Raw genomic sequence first — 24,437 nt, forward strand, 5'->3', positions numbered from 1 at the left:
TCAGCAAGAAAGGTGATTTGTAAGAATTGATTTCCAGTTTTCATGCTGAAATTGTCCTGTTTCTGACCGTGTCTATTAGTCCATGTTAGAGGCCGAATCAGCCTCAGGTCAAAACATAAAAGTTGTAGGAAATGATGTTTTACATGTTTAGTCCATGTTTAGCTCAATAGGAGCACTGTAGTATGTGAAATGACCAAAATACCCTTGACTGTCCATAAGCCCTGTTTCGCGGACAGTTTTTTGTTTTCGTGCAGATTTCCATTTTTGACCCTGGAAATGCATGATTTGGCTTTGGAGGTCTGCATAAGGAATGTAGGTATATGTCTTGGCTTCGAAACGCCATAAGATTCGTTTCAATCCGATAAGTGTAGCTTCAGTTGTGGTTGTTATGCCGAAAGGTGTTTTATCGCCTATAATTTGTATGTGAAATTGTGGTTGTTTTGGAATGTGATTTGGTGTTTGATTGTAGGATGGAAAGCGAAGAAATTAAGGGAAAATTCTGTCCATTTATTTTCTTGAAGTTTGAATAAGTAAAAGTGAGATTTGAAATGTGATTTGGGGATGCGTTGGACTTACTTGTCTTAGACTTACTGAGGTACACTTTAGTGGTGTTATTTGAGCTAGATTCCATTTGAACTTGTACTTTTTCTCATGGTGAATGTGACAACCGTTTTAAACATGATACTTAGATACAAATGTCAAGTTTTGAAGTTCAAATGTTTACTCATTTTCTTTTCGAAACCAAGAAGAGTTGTATAGGGTTTCTCGACCGTAAAACCTAATTTTCTCAAGCGAGGCTTTCGGTGTGAATTTAGGGTTTGTTTATCTTCCTTTTCATATGATTTTACCCAAAACACCTGTTATACGTTATTTTTTTACATATGTGTTAGTTTCGAACCAAACAAAAAGCTTTGCTAAAATTTGAAACAAATGCTTTTTCATATTCGGCCGTGTATTTGGCCAAGTCTTTGTCGGATTGCTGGCCGAATTGATAGGGAAAGAAGAAAAAATTGGGATTGCTCACTGCTTTGAATCCGGTCTAGAATTCGGTCGGATATCCGGCCAAGTTCTGGCCGGATTGTGACGTGACACTGTTCATTTGTTTTCCGCGAAAATTTTCTAAAAACTTTTTTTGTGTATAGTTTTGTAGTTGGTTTGGGGAAACTCTTAGTTACTCATGTTCTTTGGTTTAAATGTACTCTTTCCACTTTAAAACTCATATTTATATAGTGTACTAGTACGTATTCGAATTTTTTTTGAATCACTTAAATCTATGATGGTTGAAGCATAATGGGTCTGTTTGGTTATTATTAGGCTTCCCCGGTGATTGAGGGTATTATCCGGAGGGTTACATTGGACGTTATTTTGCATAAATAGGTGAGTATTGTTTGTTTGTTATGTTTCCGTTAATTATATGATTTGTTGTGGATATTTGATTAAATGATAAATGTTTGTTAAAAATGAATTTTACTAGGCGAGTGTGTACTTTATCGCACTCGACCTAAATGAAATGTGAAATTTTCAATGTTTAAGTGATTAAATGTTAGTTGTGCATGAATGTAAGTCTTTTGGTTGAACTAGACCCTTACCCTTCGTTGCCGGTAGACTCGAGTCAGAAGCGGATTCGAATGGGCGATTTTGGTGATCTTGGGTGAAAGTTTGGTATACTCGAGTATTTCCACATTGTCGGGTGAAGTCTGGCCAATGTCCAGAAGGGGGAAAGATGAAACGAATGAACGAGTGACAATGTCAATGGAGGGATTTTCACTTACAAAATGCATTTTAAAATGATCGGAGGAATAGGGAAATGAAAGGTAAATGAAAGAATGAAAGACTCCATGTGAGCATGTATCCTTTTAATGAATGTGTTATCACTAATTTATATTGTTAATGTTTCCTAGATTACGTGTTATTACATGACTAATGTTCTCGTTTAAGTTGATTATGTGTCTGGAACCTCACGAGGCTTTTAGCTCATTCCGTTAGTTTTGTTTTCCTTACAGGGGATGTGAGGATCTCAAAATTGCATTAATTTCTGAAAATTAAAATCAAAATATTATTTAAATGTTGAAATTATTAAATAATATGTATTTATATTATTAATGATGTTTTCACTTATATAAATGTTATATTTTAATTTACATGAATTTTTTTTTAATTTATTTGACGGTTCGCGCTCGGCTAAGCATTAGGGTGAATTTTTGCGCACTGATGCGCAATGTAGCCCTAAGTTGAAATGTAGGGTATGTAGAGGTTATAAAAATGTACAACTAAGCTAAGGAAATGTGAAATGGGGAATTCCCACCAGTAGATAAAATTCTCGCGCGTAAACGCGATTCAATTCAAAATTTCCCCACCCTTAATGGCAGGCCCAAAAGTCAACAAACCTATACTTTAGCTTACCTTCATTTTCAACCTATCTTCTCCCAGCTTTCACGTCCATATCTTCCCTCCAAGCTCCCGATCCTCTGGTGCAAGAAGAAGCAGAAGCCGCTGCCATTCCAAGCTTCTAACAGCCTTCCATCCTCAGCCATTCACACCCCAATCTTCAAGCTTCCATTTCCAGCTTCCACCTCCATTCTTGGCTGCTGTCTCGACCGAGCAAGGAGGAGGAAGATCGCTGCTGCTGCTGCCGGCGTTGCGTCGGACCAGGGGAGAAGGAGAAACCAGCTGCCATTTTTCTTTCCTCCAACCACAGAACCTTCCAAGCTGACTCAAAAACCCCAGACCCAAGCTTCTCTTCACCTTAACGTTTGCTGCTGTGTTGCTGCTGTCGGTGGTCAGACCGAGAGGGAAACAGAGAGCAAGGGAGCCGGCTGACCCTCTGTGGTTCTAGGAGCAACTTGAGGAACTAGACAATACCTTTAGCTAGTAAACAACCCACTTGAAGGTAACAAACTCCAGCTTAGCACCTTAGCCAAAATTTTCAGATTTTTGCAGCTTTTGGTTCTTGAAATGTTAGCTTGCGTTGGTGAAACTTGTTGGGTTGCTGATCCTCTAAGCTAATGATTGATGAAGCTAGAGGTGTTTTATGTGTTTATATGTGTGTTTTGTGGTGGTTAAATGTTGGGAAAATTTTAAGAATGAAAATGGGGTGCTGGCCGGATGAGGGAGCAATTTTCCAGCTTTGTTACCGGTTGTTGTTTTGCAATTTTTGCTTAGGTAATGAACTGGATTGCTTGTTGGGAGGTTAGACTAATTAGTTGTGATTGTTATGGACTTAAAGTATGAGTTATAAGTTGAAGATGGTTGAGCAAAAAGAGGAGAAAATTCTGCTCTGCTAAACCGAACCAGCAGGCCTGTTTTTCTTCCATTTTTACCCGAAATTTTGAGCTGGATTTTGTGAAGTTATTGAGCTATTTAAATCGTGTATATGTTCACCTATATGTGTAGACCAGTTTTGGTGAAAATGTAGCTTTGGTGCAATGGGAAATTTCATTGAAAAATCAAAGAGAAAAATGCCCCTTGAGCTGTCCGAAAAATTCTGGAAATTTCCAGATTTTTGGGCGAATTTGGGGTTTGGTTTTGACAAGTTTTTTTTGAACCATTTGAGCTGTAAACATGTTAACTTATATGTGAAGTATTGTTTGGGTAAAAATGTAGCCTTTGAGTAGTTGAAAAAGTTTGGACAAATTGAAGAGAAAATGGACTGCTTGTACCGAATGCACTTGAAAATTTTTCCAGCTTTGCATGAGACATGTTGAATGATTTTCACGTTAACATGAACGCAATTTGACTTGTGTTTAGTTAAGGGGTGTGTATAGCTCAATTTGGGGACAAAATTTAGTAGAGTTTACGTTCAAAAAATGGACCAAAATTTTATTCTTCACGAGGCTACCCAAAACAGAAATTTTGTTTGAAATTACAAATGATTTTGACGTTTGGATTTCATTTTGGTTAAATGTGGACTAAATCTGTCCCGAAAATATTTTCTAGCATTAACCTTTGTTACTAGGTCCACTTCGAGTCAATAACCTTGAATTTTATTAGACCAAATGCCCTATTTCAAGAAGTATGCCAAATCTGGAAATTTTCTTGAAAACTCAAGTTTTTTTGCCTTCATGAAAATCGTGGAACCAAGTTGGTCAATGGAATTTGGTAAACTTAAGGAGTTTCTATTTTATAGAAATTCCAACGACTAGTTTTACTTGGTTTATATGATTTCCTCTTAAAGGAATTTCCCAAGATATTTTTGGGGAAAATTAGAAGGGAAAATTTCTCTAAATGGGTAAATGTGATTTTTCTCAACCTGTGACACCAAAGTGGTGTTAATTGCTTATATGACTCTAGAACTTGGTTACTGAAATATTTGACGAATTTAGCAAGTTTTTGGTTTTAAAGAAACCTCAAAATTTAATTTCATTCGAAATTTGTGGATTTCACTTTGAGAAAACGATTAATACTAGTTTGGGATTTTTGAGTGAAATTAAATGCTAGTTGACTCGAGTTAAATTCGCCAACTCAAAAGTGGAAATTTATGTGAAATATTTGTATGATTTTAGGAGTTGGTGAAGAGCACTGTGACGACCCCACTTCCCCCTAAGGCGAACCAAAGGGTTGGCGGGCCGTCTGCCCAGTTCTCGCCAGGACTCACGCAAGCATTCTAACCCAAAACCTTCCGACGATTAACCTAAGCTATTACAAAAATGATTCTTCCGAAACAAATCGATTTCTATCACCACATTAACTTCAGAGATAGCAGTGTACTAAAACAGCCAGTCAACGGCTCCTAAACATCCCATGCGTTACAACCAGGGAATAGGGTCGTGCAATTCGGATATACAAATAACATTCATACAAACCAGATATCGAAATTAGGTTTTACACTTTTCCAGCTTCAAGTGGCAATCTAAAACAAAAGTACATAATTCAAGTTGAAGCATAACACAACCCACACAATAGCCGTAATATCCATTACATCCAAAAGAAAAGAAACATAAGTAAGTTCAAGGCTTTCAGTTTCCAGAACCTGTCAAGGAAAACAAATAAACGTGGGGTGAGCTAAAGCTCAGTGGTGCCCCAAAACATGCACTCACATAAATCAAACAACAGATAACAATTTAAACAAATTTAATCAATTAAGAAAGCGTATAACAGCACAAGGTAGGATACAGGGGCTCTCGGGAGCCATTCTCCTCGCTTGATCAGATACCCTCGTAGTTGACCCTCCGTCCACTTTCACTACTTATAGTCCATGTAGATCCACTTATTTTAATCCTAACCCGTCACCATTCATACCTCTGCTTCGGGCCCGAACTTCGTCTACCGACGCAGTATACTCGAGATATACCCGTATAAAATTAGTCGAGGGATTCACCCACCGACGTTATGGTAGTTGGATTCACGAGTCGAGGGATTCACCCAACGACGCAACTACATTTAGATTCACGGATTCATAAGTTATGGTAGTTGGATTCACGAGTCGAGGGATTCACCCAACGACGCAACTACATTTAGATTCACGGGTTTATTAGAAAATGTTTCACACACGTCACCACTCGAACGGCTAGTGCGATAAAGTACACACTGCTCACTTCGATGGATCAGATGTAACGCCCCACTTCTCCCTAAGGCGAACCAAAGGGTATCCGCGGGACGCCTGCCCAGCTCTCGCCAGGACTCACTACAATCCATCATTCAAGAGCTCGAAATACTATAAGTAACTTCAATACATAATTAAAGTACTTCAAATATCTTACACTTACAACTATGTAGCTTTCAAACTTAAATACAATCCAACGGAAAAGAGTACTATAGCCATCCGTTATAATGTAACTCAAAGTCTTCAAAAGAGAACAATCTAGTACTACTCACGAGCACCCTTGGTCTCTAACCCTGAAAAGAAATCCACAACGTGGTATGAGCTACACAGCCCAGTGAGGTTCCAAGACACTCTAACAGTTCAAATAAATCAAGTAAGTTAGGCATATCATATGCATGGTTCAAGGTTACATAATGGCGTGTTATCATGAGACAATAATCATTGTACAGGTAATTTGAGCATATCATAGGTATGGCACGTTTTCATAAAACGGTTATCATTATGTAAAATAAACACACATTGAAGGATAAGGTGTTCCAGTGGAACTCTGTCGGTCATCTGCACCTTATGACTTCCGGATCCCCTCGGTTTGACTGGCCATCACCTTATCCCTCCAGTGGTAATACTCGAGTATACCGAAACGGTGTCCCAAGGTTCCAACCTACCCGACCGAGCCCAGTCCTGGCTCGAGTAGGTTAGTAACCATGAGCAGGGCCCAGTTCAGCTTAGAGCTTACAACATGCGCAAGTAATCAAGTAATTCGGCAAAAGGTAAAATTCATCATTTGAGTAGGTCGAGTGAGATAAAGTACACACTCGCCTAACAATGATGGACAGCTTCATATAACATGCGATTCATGATAATCAAGTGATCAAGTAAGTTGGTGATCACGTAAGCAGATAATCAAGTAAGCAAGTAGCCGAATAGATTAGAAAACGGTAAGTAAACATGGTTAACGGTAAACGGTTAACGGTGGTAATTACGGTTAATTGGTAGACATATGTCATTTTAATAGGCCACCATTGGCCGTTTTCACTTTTCAACGTAAGAGTCGAGGAGATTCACTCCAACCTACTTATGCTGTCATAGCATAATTAATCATTTAAACACATCATGTAGATATGCTCTCCAAGCATTTCATATCTAGTATTTCAAGTAATCACATAAATATGCTTTTTAAGCATTTCATATCGAATAGTTCAAGTAGTCACGTAAATATGCTCTTCAAGTGTTTCACATCGAATAGTTCAAATATACATATTTCAGGTATTTCATGTCGAGTAATTCAAGTATACCTTATTCAGATATGCATGAGTGTGGTAAATACTTAACATATAGTAGTTAACACTTAATAATCATGGGTTATGCATGTCATAGACTTATTCCAATTACGTATTCCTATATGGAACACTCACCTATAGCAACAAGAGAGTAATACTCAAACAATGTCTAGGCGTCCACTTCGAGTTCCTCTTGAAGGTCCCCTTGAGCGCTTGGGCAAATAACCATTAACTATTATACACTATCACTTAGAACCCCTACTTATCAAAGAAGGTTATACAATCTAAGGGGAATTCATTAATTGGGCCTTAATTATTAATAATCGAGGCTCAAGAGTAAAGTTTTAAAGTCTAAAGAGAGAGACTAATATTTTCCATGAAATCGAGTTCAAAATGTTCAATCGGTATCGAGAAAAGAAGGCAAGTTTCCAAAATCTCATTTTCTAAGAAATTGACAAATTTCAGCTTTGGGTGTCAATTTTAGAAAAATCGTATCTTGCACTATGTAGGTCCAAAATTGGAAAGCTTGATACCGTTGGAAACTTCTTCAAAAGCGCTAAAAGTTCCTAGAAGATACTTTTCCATGATTCCAAACAGAAGGTATTCAAAAATTGACTCAAAGTTGCTGCTTGGGACCATTTAGACAGTTTCGGGGTTGGTTTTTGACCATCTTTGGAAATCCGGCAAAATTCATACAATACGAACTAACCTCCGAAATTTAGAACTCAATTAGAGCTACAATCAAAGTTTAAAACAAAACAAACGGTACAAGAATTGAAGTTTTGAGTGCCAAGATATAGCAGCTCAAAGTTGGCTAAAAATTCCTCCTCGATCAAGAATTTCCAGATTTAAACATGAACTTTGGGACTTTGTTTGAACATCTAAACAGACTCGAAATGGCACCAAATTTGGTATGATTATACTACCATATAAGGGCTATTCCTCTGTCAAATTTCATAGAAAAATATGCACGGAAAGTCACTTAACGAAATCACTCAAGTTTCCAAATTTTTAAGGCAAAGCTGCCTCGTGTATGAAAATTTCCTTTTCTAAACTTTTGACCAAGGGAAGATACCTAAAACATGTCTCGTTTATGATAATCAGGTCTAGCAAGAATTCAAAATACATTTGATAGGTGATTTACATCAAGAATTTCGAAATAACAAGTCCCAAATCATTGTTAGTTACAAATCTGTCCAAGTGGAAAATTCTATCACTGTAGCTGTTTCAAACTTTGGCCACAACTCACTCAATTCAACTTGGAATTGGGCGTGGTTGATGGCGTTGGAAAGCTCTCTCATAAAGATGAATTTTCTAAGAAGAAACCATTTTCAAATTCCATTCACAAACAGCTCGTTTGTGAGCATCAAGATACAAGTCCTGTCCTGTCTCCTGGAGAGAAACGAAACAGGACAGTGACTTTCAATCGAATGGTGTTGCTCACTCAAGTGGAACCAGAACGTGCAATTGGTACCAATGGAAATCTGGGAATGTCTAGTTTCCAATGCCACAAACGGCACTTGATTTCGACATCGGAGCAAAGAGTTATAGCCGATACAAAATGACTGCCTGGGCAATACGGGATTCATTTTCCAGTTTTGCTAACTTTGGAAATCAACTCATTTGACCAACCAAATCATGTTATTTTTCAATGAAATTTTGTACACACTCACACTAACATGTAAAAAATATAATCAAGTCATTAGAACCTCAAAATTGTGCACAAAATGGTCGGACAAGACAGGGGTAAATCGGTCACTTTTGCTCCAAGCACCTCCTATGATTTTCTACCAACAATACAACATTAATCCACTAATTTAAGCACTAAACCACCATTAAATCCATCATCAAGCATGAGATCAGTCCTCAAGACAAAGGTGGGAGTTCATAGAGCCCACCCATTTCATTTTACACCATAAACAAGCTACCCAAATGCAAATACTACCTTATACATGTAAGATGATCTTCATAAAGCAAGATTTAAGTGTTGGATTAACACCTACTTGATTAGAGGATGAAGGCAGAAATTTCGGCCCCTTAGATGCTCAAGAAAACCGTGGATAGCAGCCCTCTTTCTTAGCTTGATGTAATCTCCAAGTAATTAGCTAAGAGTGGTTGAAATTTGAAGTGAAATGGAGAAGATTTGGTGAAGAAATTAGGATGGAATTGGAGTTGTTTTTCTCCTTTGTTAGCCGGCCAGATGAGGAAGCAAGAGAGAGAGAGAGTGATCAGATTTTAGCTTCCAAGAGAAGGTTCATTTGTGTGGCCCATAATTGTGCAAAAGTCAACCCTACTAACGCGCGCACTCGCGCGCGTTTCGTGCTCGATTCCTCTCGCGTTTGTTTCACTAGTGCACTAAACCTCTAATGCACTTATATTCATATAAATATCATTCACTCTTAATTATCTCAAAATAAGGGTCTAAAGTTCCTAAATTAAAATCACGCGTGTGAAAACGCGTATCTCCAATCTGAGCGCGATAACGCGAAACTTCCGAGAAATTCTTATAACGATAATACTAATAACTATCACTTGAGTATTTAAACATTAAAATACCTAATTTAGGTCTATTATACAAATCTCCAATATTCCAAACTTATTGTACTCTCAATCAGTCAAGATTTCCAAAGACGTGTTCACTATTTTCACTAAACGAGCTTCCGGAAATTAATTTTTGAAACAAGTCATTTTAAAAATATAATGAAACTATATTTCCATGTAATTAGGTCTCAAGAGCTTAGAAAATAATATTCGGAGTAAAAGGCCAAATAAATAATTAAATAAGCGAGAAATAGGAGATTAAATAAGTAAATTTTGCGAGTCCTCACATCAGAAACCATTTGTTTCATTTTTGACAATTATCACATAGCGAGTTGATAAAGCGCTTAACCACATAAGCATAAAACAAGCAGGGACACTCACCAAAATTGAAGTTCAGAGTTCAAGCTGGGATTCAAAATTCCACGTCCTCGCTATACCCTAGAAAACCAGGTTTTAAAACTATAAGTGTTGTTATACGGTTCTTGGTTTATAAATACAAAGTTATTTGGTACATAACTAGTTTATCTACTCCAAATAAATCAACAATTTCCTTAGAGTTAAACTGATGAAAGTGATGAAATACTTCGTAGGATTTCTTCCTTTCTAGAGGTGCAAACCAGAACCAGTTTGCTTTGAATAAGATTTCATGCCAAACAAGTTTTCTGCGCCTTTTATTTAAAATTATTAAAATCAAGTTTGACCTTTAAAGTACAATTATAACACTTTCAATTTCTATTCTAGTTCCAGGTTTATAACTATAAAGGTTTATCGAGTATATAACTAGTTTATCGTTTCGAAGTAAATTCAAAGATCTACATAGGTTGAAACTTGGCAAAAGTAGTAAAAATGTTTCTTGTAGTTTTCCGTAAGATACTCTTCCTTATAAAGGGTAACTAGTATCATTTTCTTGAAATAAGTCGACAAATCTCTTAACAACAATGTTAGAAAGTTACTTTGAACATTTCTCTAAAGTTACGGCTTTTGCAAAAATTATCCTTAAAAACTATTTTTCCTAAAATAGGGTTTCTTGCCGAGCAAGTCTCCCAAGCTTTTCACTAAACTTAGCAAAGCTCGTATTTTGGAACTTTTCCTATAGTTAACTATCCAAGTGCAAAGCTTAAAGAAAGAAAAAGAATTAAAATAAGACTTAGAGTTTCCAAAAGCTATAGAACTTATTTACTATAGCTATCAAGGCTAGATTGAGCTAAAGAAAATTATCGAGTTGGAAAGTTTTAGGCAAAACACTAGATATGGAGTTTTATAATATAATACTAGCTGGAAAAATATTTTTGATTAATTTGATCACAGTTACTCGAGTTCGCAAGGTCGATACAACTTCCACAGCTCCGATTCCGTTTCGAAGTCATAATATGGATCAAAATATGGCAAAAATTCACATAGCAAATTACTAGAGTTTCGTCAATCATTAGCCCTAGCTTTCAACAATTGCATTACTGAATAAAATAAAATGATCAACCAAGGCTTCATCAATCATTAGCACTTGGTTTCAGCAAACCCATCATAAGCAAATAAAAATAAAAGTAAAGCCCCAAGACATTCCAGCAATTAACTTCCATCATCCAGTAATACTTTATAAAATCATTCCAATGGCCAAGGCTTCATCAATCATTAGCCTTTGACATCATCAATCACTACCAACCACAATTTAATCAAGGATTTAAACCACAAGTAGATTACAAGTTCAATCCAAATCAAAATTTAGTTTCACGAAGGAAATAGGACATTTATACCAAATAGTCTACTTTGAGGATTCACAGACAGCAGTATACATGGCGGAAAAATATGAAATTTCTACAGAATAAAGGCCCATGAATCTAGTTTCAGATGCCACTGACGGCACTTCAATCGGATTTTCCTACACCAAGATATATGCATTTTGCCTAGACTGGTCAGTAAAATCCGAAAATCTGGATGCTCTTGCTCACTTGTGGAAAAGCTCCTTTTTCTCTTTTTAAAACCATAAGGCTTTTATTCTAACCATCCATACAACTCTTGTAGAATTTTAGCACCACATTTTCCAGGCAATTTCAACCATTATGAACTCAAAGAATAATTTCACTTTCAAGCTGGGGAATTCTTACTCAAACTTTGGCAACTACAAGGAAAATTTCCAGCATTCGTATACCCACGTTTTTGGTTAAATCATTCGTGATATCAAATGTTTCATTGCTAAACAACACGTATATCTTAAGATACACCTTTTTCCTGTGTTTCGAAACCATTTTATGCTAAGGAAAATATTCAAACATCAACTAGTGAAATCCGGAAACAATTCAATATTTTCTGCTCAAACGTTTGGTTAGCTAAATTTTCCAGTAACCATTTATCTTGTATTAAAAATTTTCCTTGGTTTATTCAGTTATTTAATTACTCGAATTCGGCATATAGATACTCAATTTACTGGTTAACATTTCCAGTTCAAAAATTAGGTTTGAATCACAACCCAAAACATCGAATTTCCAAGAAAATCTCCAGCTAGCCTCGGTTTGAGCTGCACAAAAATCTGGTTGCATCTTGTTTTTATTTTTAGTTCTAACTCAATTAATTAACTATGTACAAAGCTAAAATTTCTTGTTATTTACTAGTTAATCAAGGTTAGAGGCTCAAAACAGCAAAGTTATACTACATGAGCTACATTACCCAAGATAACTCTCGGCAGAAACTTTTCCAGCAAAGCAGAATTTTCCTAAGCTCCTTAATTCATCATCCAATCACATAACTCCACATGCAAGGCCTTAATTGTATAAATCAACCAAGTTTCAGTTAACTAATCATAATCTCGGTTGCTTATCATCACAACAAAGCAGATTACATCATGCAATTCTTAAATCAGTTTTCGGCCAACCATTTTCTTATCAAAACAGAATTTTCTAGTGTTTTGATTTTATCAATCGACTGCATAAAATCCACATGCAAGGTCATAACTAGCTTAATCATCATATTGTTAGCTAGATAATCATAGGTATCAACTCAGTTCATCACAATGTAGAAGATTAGGTACTACATTTCCGATTTATGCTCACGGAAGTTCCACTTCATCAAAACAGAATTTCTTGCAACTTAATTTTGTCATCCAGCCACACAACCCCACATGCATGCTTATAAACAGCTTCATCAACCTATATTCAACTAGTTTAATTCCAGAAATTACCTCAGTTTAAGGCTTAGCTCACACGACAGGTAGCTGCAAAAAATTTTCCCTCGGCTGGCTATGGAATTCAGGTATGGCTGGGCTGAGCTTGGTTTGTGTAAGCTGTGGAGTTGGTGGGTGTGGTTGAGCCCAGCTGGTGGAAGATGATGAAGGAGATGGCAGCTCGGCAGTGGTGAAGGGAGTAAAGAAGCTCGCACGGTTACCTCTTACTCTCACCCTCTCACGGACAGCTCAAGGCCGCAACTCACACAACACTTTCTCTGGTTTCCTCTCTCAGCTTGCGGACAGAACAGAAAAAGGATTTGCAGCTCGCGGACAGCTCTCCTTTCCGATGATTACAAGGTGGTGGCTCACAAGGTTTTCTCTCTCCTTTACTTCGGTCTAAGGCAGAGGAAATGGAAATGGTGGTGGTTTGTGATATAAAAGTGAAGGGATAGAGAGATGGTGCCGCGGTTTTGGAGAAGGTTTTGAGTGTAGGGAGAGGTTGTGTATTGAAGTGGTGAAAGTTTTCATTGGCCGAGTAAGGAGGTGGCCTATGATATTGTCCGAAATCTGTTTTGAATCGCATGGTAATTTGTGGGGTAGTGGAGGGTAGTTTAGTCTTTACACATTCCTTCTAACGAACACTTAAGTCCTTGGTTCTAATTTGATCCCAAAAATTAATCCCAAGTATGATTTGATCGCCTAATTATACGCTAATCTTGCAAGGCTTTGATTATCGAAATCCTTACGTCCTAAGTTTACTTAGGGTACTTATGTCGTTTTTGTCTAAGATTTATCGATTACAATTTAATATTAAGGTTCCTAGTAATTCCTAACATTATTTAGCGATTAAATTAGTTATCAGAATTTCCAATTATTTATTCCCAAGAAATAGAGTTAGTTAACTCGAAATTTATTGATTTAGTATAATAAAGTCAAGTGAAATAATAATTTAATACAAGTGTGTCAGTTTGCACATAAAAAGTTATTTTTACGCACTTATTGTGAAAACAAAGAAGGATAAGACTATAATTATCGAAATTTTCGCGCCTTAAGTATGTTTAGTATATTAGTATCATATTTATCTAAAATTCATTGGTTTTCATCTTAACGCGGAAATTCCTATTAACATTTAACATTATTAACGATTAAAACTAGTTATCGGAAATCAAAGAATTTATTTTAAAGTAATAGAATTAATCCAACTCAAGAAATATTCATTTAGTATGGCAAACCGAATAATTCAATATTGGCACAATTATATTATTTATTACATAGAAATTATCTTTATACTTTTATTGCAAAACAATTAATTACAATACTAGAATTCAAAGAAATTAATTATTAGATCAATGAAATAGTTTACCATAGAAATATGAAGGTAATGTAACAAAACTAAGAAGTTTAGTAGTTTAGCACAATTCTTTTATTTTGCACCTAACGTTTATTTCTACGTACTCATTTAAAAACAATTGGACTTAGTGCTAAAATTTATTAAAGAATTAAAATGTAAATAAAATATGCACTGATATTTATATGTCTATTTTCAGGGTTCTCACAAGCACAATCTCGATCAAAGTTTGGAATTCTAGACTCTTCACTTGAGGTGAGTGTCTCTTGCATGAATCGTGTTTAACTGCTAGTTGAACTACTTGTTAAAAGTACTTGCTAGAGATATCATGAAATGTTATATGCTATGTGATTGCGTGAAATATCACAAGTACAAGTGTTGCAATGTCGATTGGAGCGTGGTCTCGTCGACTAAATAAACCAAACGGATGCACGTACCACGCTCTATTAGAGTGGGAGGTACCTCTCTGCCGTCTTGGTAAAAGTGCTTGCAAAATTCGTGTTGGAGTTGGACCCGAAAATAAGGGGGAAGTCGTTGCTAGGAGACGTGTAGATTAGGGAAAATGTCTACATGGAGATTAGATAGTGAAAGTTGACGGAGTGTCAACTACTATAAATTACCTGATCAAGCGCGAGGACTTTGGCTCCTGAGAGCCCCGTATCCTTTTCTTGTCATGTTACTTTGATTTCCTAAAGTTGTTAATTGCTTACTTGTCCATTTGTACTTGTTAAATTGCCCTATGTGAATTGCATGTTTCGAGGCACCACTGAGCTATTGGCTCATCCCTTCCAATTTGTTTTCTTTGACAGGTTTTGAGTTGCATGAAGTCTTGGAGAACTAGAAAAGAAATGTTATATTTTGAATGCCCACTTTTATATATGTACTTTGGGAAAACTTTAGTATCTTTTGGATGACTTTTGTGTCTTTGGAAAAATGTGAATCCTGTGGTGCTTCTGTGCCCTGGATTAGGAATTTTAAATTATAAATTAAGTTGAATTTAAGTATTTTAAGTTAGACATTTTCTTTGATGCTTGAAATTGTACTTTTGGACAGAGTAAGTTGAATGGTACGGTTTGTTTAAGTACTTGGCTTATGCGAGAAGTAAAGTTTATTTACGAATTATATTTGATGATGTTAGATGATTGAGTGAGTGAGTCCCGACGAGAGTTGGGCAGGCGACTCGCCGAACCGTCTGGTTCGCCTTAGGGGGAGGTAGGGCCGCCACAGGGGATACGAGCAAGGGCGAGAGACCTGTATAGTATAGTATAGTATAGTTTTTGAATTTTGCAATTTGTACTCGCTCTAGTGCTTGATTAGGGTTGGAAGTATTGGAACTTAAAGCTTTTGTTATATTTGGGTTGTATTTTATTGCGAGAAAGAAATGAATGTAAGCATGCGTTTCAAGTTTGGGAATTGGTTTTGTTTTACTTTTCCTCGAGGTTTTATCTTATTTTGTTTGAAGTTAATGAACGAGTCCTGGCGAGAGTTGGGCAGGCGCTCCGCCGAACCCTTTGGTTTGCCTTACGGGAAAGTGGGGCTGTCACAGATGGTATCAGAGCTCCTATCCAGCTCGTGCCGAGAGAGGGTTCTCGGACTGTGGGGATTGGCTTGTTAAGTGTGGAACAAATATCTATTGTTGGGGATTTTAGATATGTATGTTGGGTAAGAATCTCAAAAGTGGTTGATTTCCTCTTGAGCGTAGCTAACTCGAATGGGAAAATGATCATATTTTCGGATTCTTATACCCGAATACCAAAGAGTGATACTTTTATGATAAGTCGATATCCCGAGTAATATGAGAGTAAGTTTGAATGGCGAAAGCTAAGGCACGGGGAATGCGAATAGTCTGGATTTAGGATATATTGAAGATATTGGGGATCCTGATTATTCACGCGTACGTATTTGGTTGTACTTCGTCAAGTTTTGATTAAGTATAGTGCCTGAGCAATACTTAGAATTAATGTCCCGTAGAATGTGTGAATTGCTATGATATGTATATAAAGAAAGTGTGTTATTTTCAATGTGTTTTATTAATTTTCGTTTTATGATTTGAAAATGCTTTTATCGAACCTTATAGCTATTTTATTTTGCTTATGTTTATTTACGAATAAATATATAAATTTACGAATAAATGTATGAGTTTCTTCTTTTAAGGAGGGGAGATTGTGATACCCCTAATTTTAGGACAATGTTTTTCCATCGTTCTTTTAAAATTTTAATTTATTTCTTTTGTTTTAAAAACATTTTTTTTATTGGACACTTTAAATTTAAATTAAAACCCTAGTTTTACTTGTGACTAAAAGGTTATTATGTAATTGAGTTTATGTATGACAATGCATATTTTATTATAGGTAATTATTATGGTTGGGTGATTAGTAGATTAATGAGATGTAATTAAACTTGTGAATTTTATTAAGTTAGTGATCGATGGAGTTAATTGTAAAGATTAAAAGAAATTAGAATGATAGTGTGAGGACTAGCAAAGTAAGATTGTTAGTAACATGAAAGCTTCTAGGATCTTCCTAAACTTAAATTTGATTGGTGGAGAAAAAGTCTAAATTGACCATTGGCTTAAATATCTTCTATTGTTAGTAAATGAAAAACAAAGCCAAAAATTAAGAAGAAAAGAGAGAGAGGGCCGAGAGCTCTATGGGAGGTTCAAGAGGAAAAGTTTCAACTTTGGTTTATTGATTTCTTGCTCAATCTTGCAAACTAACCGATAGCTTCACCAAATAATCCATAAAAATTGCTTAGGAAGGTGGATTGCTATCTTGGAGGGGAGTGTTTTGATGGTTCAAGCTTCTTAGGGGTTGTTGTGCTTCTCTAATGCTAGGTAAGGTTGGTATTAGTTCATGTTTGTGTTCTTTATTGGTTTACAAGTGAAAGTTATGGCTTGTTTAGGTAGATTTCATGATTTTAGTAGTGGTTATAGTAAATTCCAACCTTCTAGTGTAATTTTCAGCTTTGGTTGGTGAAATGGATGGTTGTTCTTGGAGTTCATGTTGTGGTAATGCTTATGCTTAGTGTATGGAAGTGGTTAAAAATTGTTGGGTTTGTAGCATATAAAATTTCGGTCAGCAAGAAAGGTGATTTGTTAGAATTGATTTCCAGTTTTCATGCTGAAATTGTTCTGTTTCTGACCGTGTCTGTTAGTTCATGTTAGAGGCCGAATCAGCCTTAGATCAAAACATGAAAGTTGTAGGAAATGCTGTTTTACAGCTGCCTGCAATATTTTAGCTAAATAGGAGCATTGTAGCATGTGAAATGACCGAAATAACCTTGACTGCCCATAAGCCTTGTTTCGCCGACAGTTTTCGTGGAGATTTCCATTTTTGACCCTGAAAATGCATGATTTGGATTTGTAGGTCTTCATAAGGAATGTAGGTATATGTCTTGGTTTCAAAACGCCATAAGATTCGTTTCAATCCGATAAGTGTAATTTCAGTTGTGGTTGTTATGCCGAAAGGTGTTTTATCGCCTATAATTTGTATATGAAATTGTGGTTGTTTTGGAATGTGATTTGGTGTTTGATTGTAGGATGAAAAGTGAAGAAATTAAGGGAAAATGCTGTCCATTTATTTTCTTGATGTTTGAATAAGTAAAAGTGAGATTTGAAATGTGATTAGGGGATGCGTTGGACTTACTTGTCTTAGACTTACTGAGGTCCACTTTAGTGGTGTTATTTGAGCTAGATTCCGTTTGAACTTGTACTTTTCCGCATGGTGAATGTGACAACCATTTTAAACATGATACTTAGATACAAATGTCAAGTTTTGAACTTCAAATGTTTACTCATTTTCTTTCCGAAACAAAGAAGAGTTGTATAGGGTTTCTCGGCCGGAAATCTAATTTTCTCAAGCGAGGCTTTAGGTGTGAATTTAGGGTTTGTTTATCTTCCTTTTCATATGATTTTAACCAAAACACTTGTTATATGATATTTCTTTGCATATGTGTTAGTGTCGAGCCAAACAAAAAGTTTTACAAAAATTTGAAACAAATGGTTTTTCATATCTGGCCCTGTATCCGACCAAGTCTTGGCCGGATTGACAGGGGAAGAAGAAAAAATTGGGATTGCTCACTGCCTTGAATCCGGCCGGATATCCGGCCAAGTTCTGGCCAGATTGTGACGTGACACTGTTTATTTGTTTTCTGCGGAAATTTTCTAAAAACTTTTTTTGAGTATAGTTTTGTGGTTGGTTTGGGGAAACTCTTAGTTACTCATGTTCTTTGGTTTAAATGTACTCTTTTCACTTTAAAACTCATATTTATATAGTGTATTAGTACGTATTCGAATTTTCTTTGAATCACTTAAATCTTTGATGGTTGAAGCATAATAGGTCTTTTTGGTTATTATTAGGGTTCCTCGGTGATTGAGGGTATTACCCGGAGGGTTACGTTGGACGTTATTTTGCGTAAATAGGTGAGTACTCTTTGTTTGTTATGTTTCCGTTAACTATATGATTTGTTGTGGATATTTGATTAAATGATCAATGTTTGTTGAAAATGAATTTTGCTAGGCGAGTATGTACTTTATCGCACTCAACCTAAATGAAATGTGAAATTTTCAATATTTAAGTGATTAAATGTTAGTTGTGCATGAATGTAAGTCTTTTGGCTGAATTGGGCCCTTGCCCTTCGTAGCTGGTCGACTCGAGCCAGAAGCGGACTTGGTCGGGCGATTTGGTGACCCTGGGTGAAAGTTTGGTATACACAAGTATTACGACGTTGTCGGGTGGAGTCTGGCCAATGTCCAGAAAGGGGAAAGATGAAACGAATGAACGAGTGACAATGTCAATGGAAGCGTTTTCACTTACAAAATACATTTTAAAATGATCGGAGGAATAAGAAAATGAAAGGTGAATGAAAGAACGAAAGGCTCCATGTGAGCATGTATCCTTTTAATGAATGTGTTATCACTGCTTTATATTGTTAATTTTTGCTGGATTACGTGTTATTACATGACTAATGTTCTTGTTTAAGTTGATTATGTGTCTGGAACCTCACTGGACTTTTAGCTCATTCCGTTAGTTTTATTTTCCTTACAGGGGATACGAGTAAGGGCGAGAGACCTGTATAGAATAACATAGTCTAGTTTTTGAATTTTGAATTTTACAATTTGTTCTCGCTCTAGTGCTTGATTAGGGTTGGAAGTATTGGAACTTAAAACTTTTGTTATATTTGGGTTGTATTTTATTGCGAGAAAGAAATGAATGTAAGCATGCGTTTCAAGTTTGGGAATTGGTTTTGTTTTACTTTTCCACGAGGTTTTATTTTATTTTGTTTGAAGTGAATGAACGACTCCTGGCGAGAGTTTGGCAGGCGGTCCGCCGAACCCTTTGGTTCGCCTTAAGGGGAAGTGGGGCTGTCACAAATCACATAGTCAATTTATAGCTTTCCTCCTCCTATAATCATCTTTTTCTCAAAATTTTACAACTAAGAGGGACTTATTCTTACTTGATTTTACTTAAATAGTGAAAATGCCTTTTGACGCAAAAATCGACACTTTTAGGTGAAGATTTTTGGTTACTCAACATTTCACTTATTTAAATTGTTATGCTTACTCTTAAATCAAGTACCTTTTTACGCGAATGTCGATATTTAAAGATGCCAACCCCCAGTTACTTGGTACAAGAATCATTGAAGTAGAACAATTTTTATTTACTTTTTTAATCTTATTTTTCTCTCTTTTTTTTTTAAGAAAATAAATAGATTTTTCCTCATAGAAAATTATATAAAATTAATCAAAGGAGGAGTATAACCTTTTATCAACTATATCAATCACTTATTTGAAAAATTAAGTAAAGAGGAGAAATCTCCTTAAACATGCAAAATTGTAAGCATAATTTTCCTCACTTTACCAGATATATTTTCTAAAATGCAAAAATTCTAATTACATAATAACCATTTCAAAATTAAATGAGGATTAAACCTTCCAAAATACATATAACGTTTCAACAAATGTAAGAATTAGATATTTAAAGTTGGAACGAATTAGCCCTTTTTGAATAAAAATGCAAAAATTTGAAGAATTTTTGGGCCATAATGAAATATTAGAAAAGATTTTAGAAAAATTTTGACAGAGTTTCCCCTTATAAATGGATGAAACTTCCTGCCAACAAACCCAATTTTTGAGAAAATTATCCACATAGCAATATTTCCAAGCACAATTCCAACATTTCTAAACATTTAAATCTACAAAATATCATCACATAGCATTAAAATGCAAGTTCAAATATTTCCTTCCTCCACACTTAAAATTTACATTGTCCTCAATGTGAGAAAAGAAAAATAAATAAAGAGTAAAGAAAATGCTACTCATATGAACTTGCGCTATCCAAATCCATGGCCAAGTGATGAATTTCCAACCTTAAGAAGTCTGAAATCATTAAAACCACAATAGAGATGAAGATCAATTGGATTAGTTTACACAAAAGAAATAAGGAAAACCACTAAAAAATAAACATCACAAGCACTACGGAAAATAAAAGAAAAGCTAGCGGCAATGTCAAATGGTGACGAGCACTCCCTCAAGTAGTCACTTTGTGAGAACCTTGAAAATATATATATACATATATATATACATATTGCATTTGCATTTTAGACTTTTAATAAATTTTATTTTCATTTGCTCTTAAGTAAGTATGGAAAAAATATAATAATTCTTATGTTACAAATAATTTAATTGTGCAAAATATTAAACTATTTGAACTTTGCCAAGTTAAAATAATATTTCTTGATGTAGGTTATTTTATTTCTTTAATATTAATTCTTTGAATTCTGATCGCTAATTCTAAGTGTTAATAATGTTAAGTGTCAACGGGAACCTAGAATTAAGACGAAACCGATTTGAGGTCAAAACCCTTTATAATTACACTTAGGACGTTAAAATCTCGATAATTGAATTTTTGCGAGACTAGTATACTAGTAGGCTATCGAATTTCATTTGGGGTAAAATTTTAGAATTAGATTATGAGTGAGGAATTAAGTGGAAGGTCGGACAAGATGTTAAAAGACCAAATTAGCTTTCCTCCATCTCAAATTAACCATGCAGTCATGGAACCCATTGGGCAAGCTTCAAATCCAAGCACTTCCATCTTTGCCGGTTCCATTCTCCACTATATACACTCCACTATACACACTCCACTACACCAACTTCAATTCACCACAATACTTCCATTTCCATTTCCTTCTTCTGCTGTGAACCGAGAGTGAAGTGAGAGAGAGCCGAGCTCTGTATTTTTATTTTCTTCCTTCTCTGTCTGTAAGCTAGAGAGAAAAGAGAGAGACTTGCCGTTCTTCCTTCATTCCATCCGTGAGCTAGTGAAGAGGACCAAGAGCCAACACTTCCTCCATTTCGTTTGTAAGCTTGAGCAAGGGAGAGAGAGAGTCGGCAAGCTGCATTTCTGAACTGTCCGAGAGAGAGAGTGAGAGAGAAAGCAAGAGGTAGTTTGTGCGAGCTATCTGTCTTCATCTCCTTCATCACTGCCGAGAACTGACCATTTCCTTCCTCATCTTCAACCACTTCTGATCAACTCCAACAACCAACACCACAGCCTGCACTAACCGAGCTCAGACCAGCCATACCCGAGTTCCTTAGCAAGCCGAGAGGAGAGAATAATTGCAGCTGCTTGTCGCGTGAGTTGAGCTTCAAATTGAGGTAAATTCTGGACTTAGACTAGTTAATTATAGGTAGATGAAGTTGTTTATGAGCATGCATGTGATGGTTGTGCAATTGGATGATGAATTAAGTCACATGAAAATCTGATTATGAAGAAGATGGGAATTGCCGAGAGATTGAGCTGGGAATTGCAGCTTTAATTCGTTAATTTGAGGTGATCTGAGCCTAGATGTGTGTTTAGCTAACTAAAAACTGGATGATTAAGCTTTGCATGAGGCTAATCAGCCTTGATTAAGCAAGAAAATTGAAGTGGTACAGAATCTGCTTGCATGCAAGCCAACCGAGAAGACTTGGGTGAAATTCTGGTTGGTTGATGACTTTTGATGATGTCTGAACCTGGCTTTGGATTAAAACTGATAGTTAATTAATTAATTGGTCATGCATGTTGCGGATTGAGCCGTGGATGAAAAAAAAATCTGAATTTCTAGAGTTACTTGTGAGTTAAGCTGGCCGTGACTTTCCTTTATGTTTTGGGTTAAATTTCTGGTTGATTTGTTGTAAGGAGTGATTGTTTGATGCCAAGAGCTAATGATTGATGAAGCTCTTGGCCATTTGGATAATTTTTACAAGAGTTAAATTTTTGGTAGAGTTGTTTAAGTGATCTGGCCGAAATGCACTTGGAAAGTCCATGAATTGTGGTTTGGAATTGTTTTGATGTCTTGGACTTCCTTTGGTTAATTTTGATTAGAATTGAACTTGTTGAGACCTAGGGCTAATGATTGATGAAGCTCTAGTGAAATTAATGTTTGAATTGTGATTTTGCTATATTGGCAAATTGGAATATAATGTGCAAGTGAATTGGAATCGTAAAGTCCGTTTTGGTCTTTTGAATTCGAGTACTTTTTAACCAAGCTTTATTGAAATATTTTGTCCTAGTATCACGCTATAGAAATTGAGTATAGTACGATAATGCTAAAATTCGAGTGTCAGGACTTTTAAAACCTTGCCAACTAGTTAATTCTTTCCTTTGCTTAAACTAGCCTTATTACCTTTAGGAAATAATTGCATTAATTTCTAAACTCTAGATTTTTCGTAAAATTGTCCCTGGCTAGTTGTTTTAGCGGAAAATTGTTAAAAACACGAGATTTTAATAACTTTAAATGAAAGGTGTAGAAAACTTGTTCGGCAAGAAACCTTATTAGAAGTAAGGGGGTTCTGGTTTGCACCTCTAGAAAGAAAGTACCTTCAAAGAAACCATACAAAAAACTTTATCACTTTTACTAGTTTTAATTCTAAGAGAATTGTGGATTTACTTTAAGAAGATAAACTAGTTATATACCGGATAATCTTTCATATATAAACCAAGAACTTGTATAGTACAACTTATAGTTTTAAAACTTGGTCTTTTAGGGTTTAGCGAGGACGTGGACTTCGATTCCCAGCTTGACTTTTGAGCTTCACTTTTGGTGAGTGTCCTTGCTTGTTCTATGTTTATCTTGTTAAAGTGCTTTTTTGACTTGTTATGTGATAATCGGATAGTGGTTTTCCTGATCCATCGAAATGGGCAGTGTGTACTTTATCGCACTAGCCCTTTCGAGTGGTGATTTGCTTGAAATGTTTTCTCGAATATTTTGCTCGCTCTAGTTAAGTACTGAGTGGGGGAATGTACCACACCTGAGGGTGGGAGGGCCTCTTATCCTAACTCAAGTACCAAAAACCTTGCAACTGTTGACTGGAGCGTGGACTCGTCAACTAAACCACCAGGCAGGGGAATGTACCACACCTTAGGGTGGGAGGGCCTCTTATCCTGACTTGGTAACCACTTGTTGTGATGTCGTTGGGTGAATCCCTCGACTAGGCTATATAAAGGTACACTCGAGTAATACCAAACCCTCTCGTGAAAAGAACGGGCCCGGTGGGAGTAAGTTGATCGGAGCGTAAGAAGGAAAAAAAAAGATCTACTTGGACTTTAGATAGCGAGAGTTGACGGAGGGTCAACTGCGGTTAATTTTGATCAAGCTTGGGAAGAATGGCTCCTGAGAGCCCTGTATCTTACCCTGTGTTGTTATATGCTTTCCTACTTGTTGAATTTAGTTGGAATTATTATTTGCTACTGGTTTTACATGAATGCATGTTTGGGACACCACTGAGCTTTAGCTCACCCCACGTTACTTGTTTTCCTGGACAGGTTCTGGCATTTGAGAGACCTGAAGTCTGCTTTTACCTTTTATGAATGTTGTTTTGAATCAGACTAGGTATCTTTCGTCTTGGGTTGCCACTTGAAGCCGGAAAAGTGCAAACCCGGAGTTTTGTTTTGCATTGTATGAATGTATTTGAATTTTATGATTTCACTCTGTGGTTTGTAATGCATAAATGTATTTATGTTTTAATCTGTTTGGAGATGTATTTAAGAGTGGATGTTCAGTTATCCGATGGTAATGTTATCTCTGAAGTTAATGTGAGTGAGTAAGTCCTGGCGAGAGTCAGGCAGGCGACCCGCCAACCCTCTGGTTCGCCTTAGGGAGGAGTGGGGCCATCACAGTTGGTATCAGAGCCTAGGTTAGGAAAAAAATTATTTGAAAGATATATTAGATGTGTTAGAAACCCTGAATCTTTTTAGAGTTAAGAAGTGAGATAATTAGACATATCTTAAGTAGTACTTGAGCAGGTTAGCTATTTAAGCATTAACCTTTGGACTTTGGTTATTTTGCAGGTATGAAAAATGGAAACGGACATGCTAATGGTAACGGATTGGCTAATGGACATGTAGAGCCTCTTAGGCCCATCTCCTATAGGCCACGAGGCGGAGAATCTCGTATACATTATATACCAGCTGACAGGCACCCCCGATGTCAGTGTAGGGTCACATATGCCTACCCTAACGAGTTAGTGCTGTCTTTAGACGACGAGCGTAGCCAGCTGAGGGACGCTAATCACACTTTGACCCAGGA

The sequence above is a fragment of the Coffea arabica genome, chromosome 2e, assembly GCF_036785885.1.
Source record: "Coffea arabica cultivar ET-39 chromosome 2e, Coffea Arabica ET-39 HiFi, whole genome shotgun sequence".
NCBI classification, from domain to species: Eukaryota; Viridiplantae; Streptophyta; class Magnoliopsida; order Gentianales; family Rubiaceae; genus Coffea; species Coffea arabica.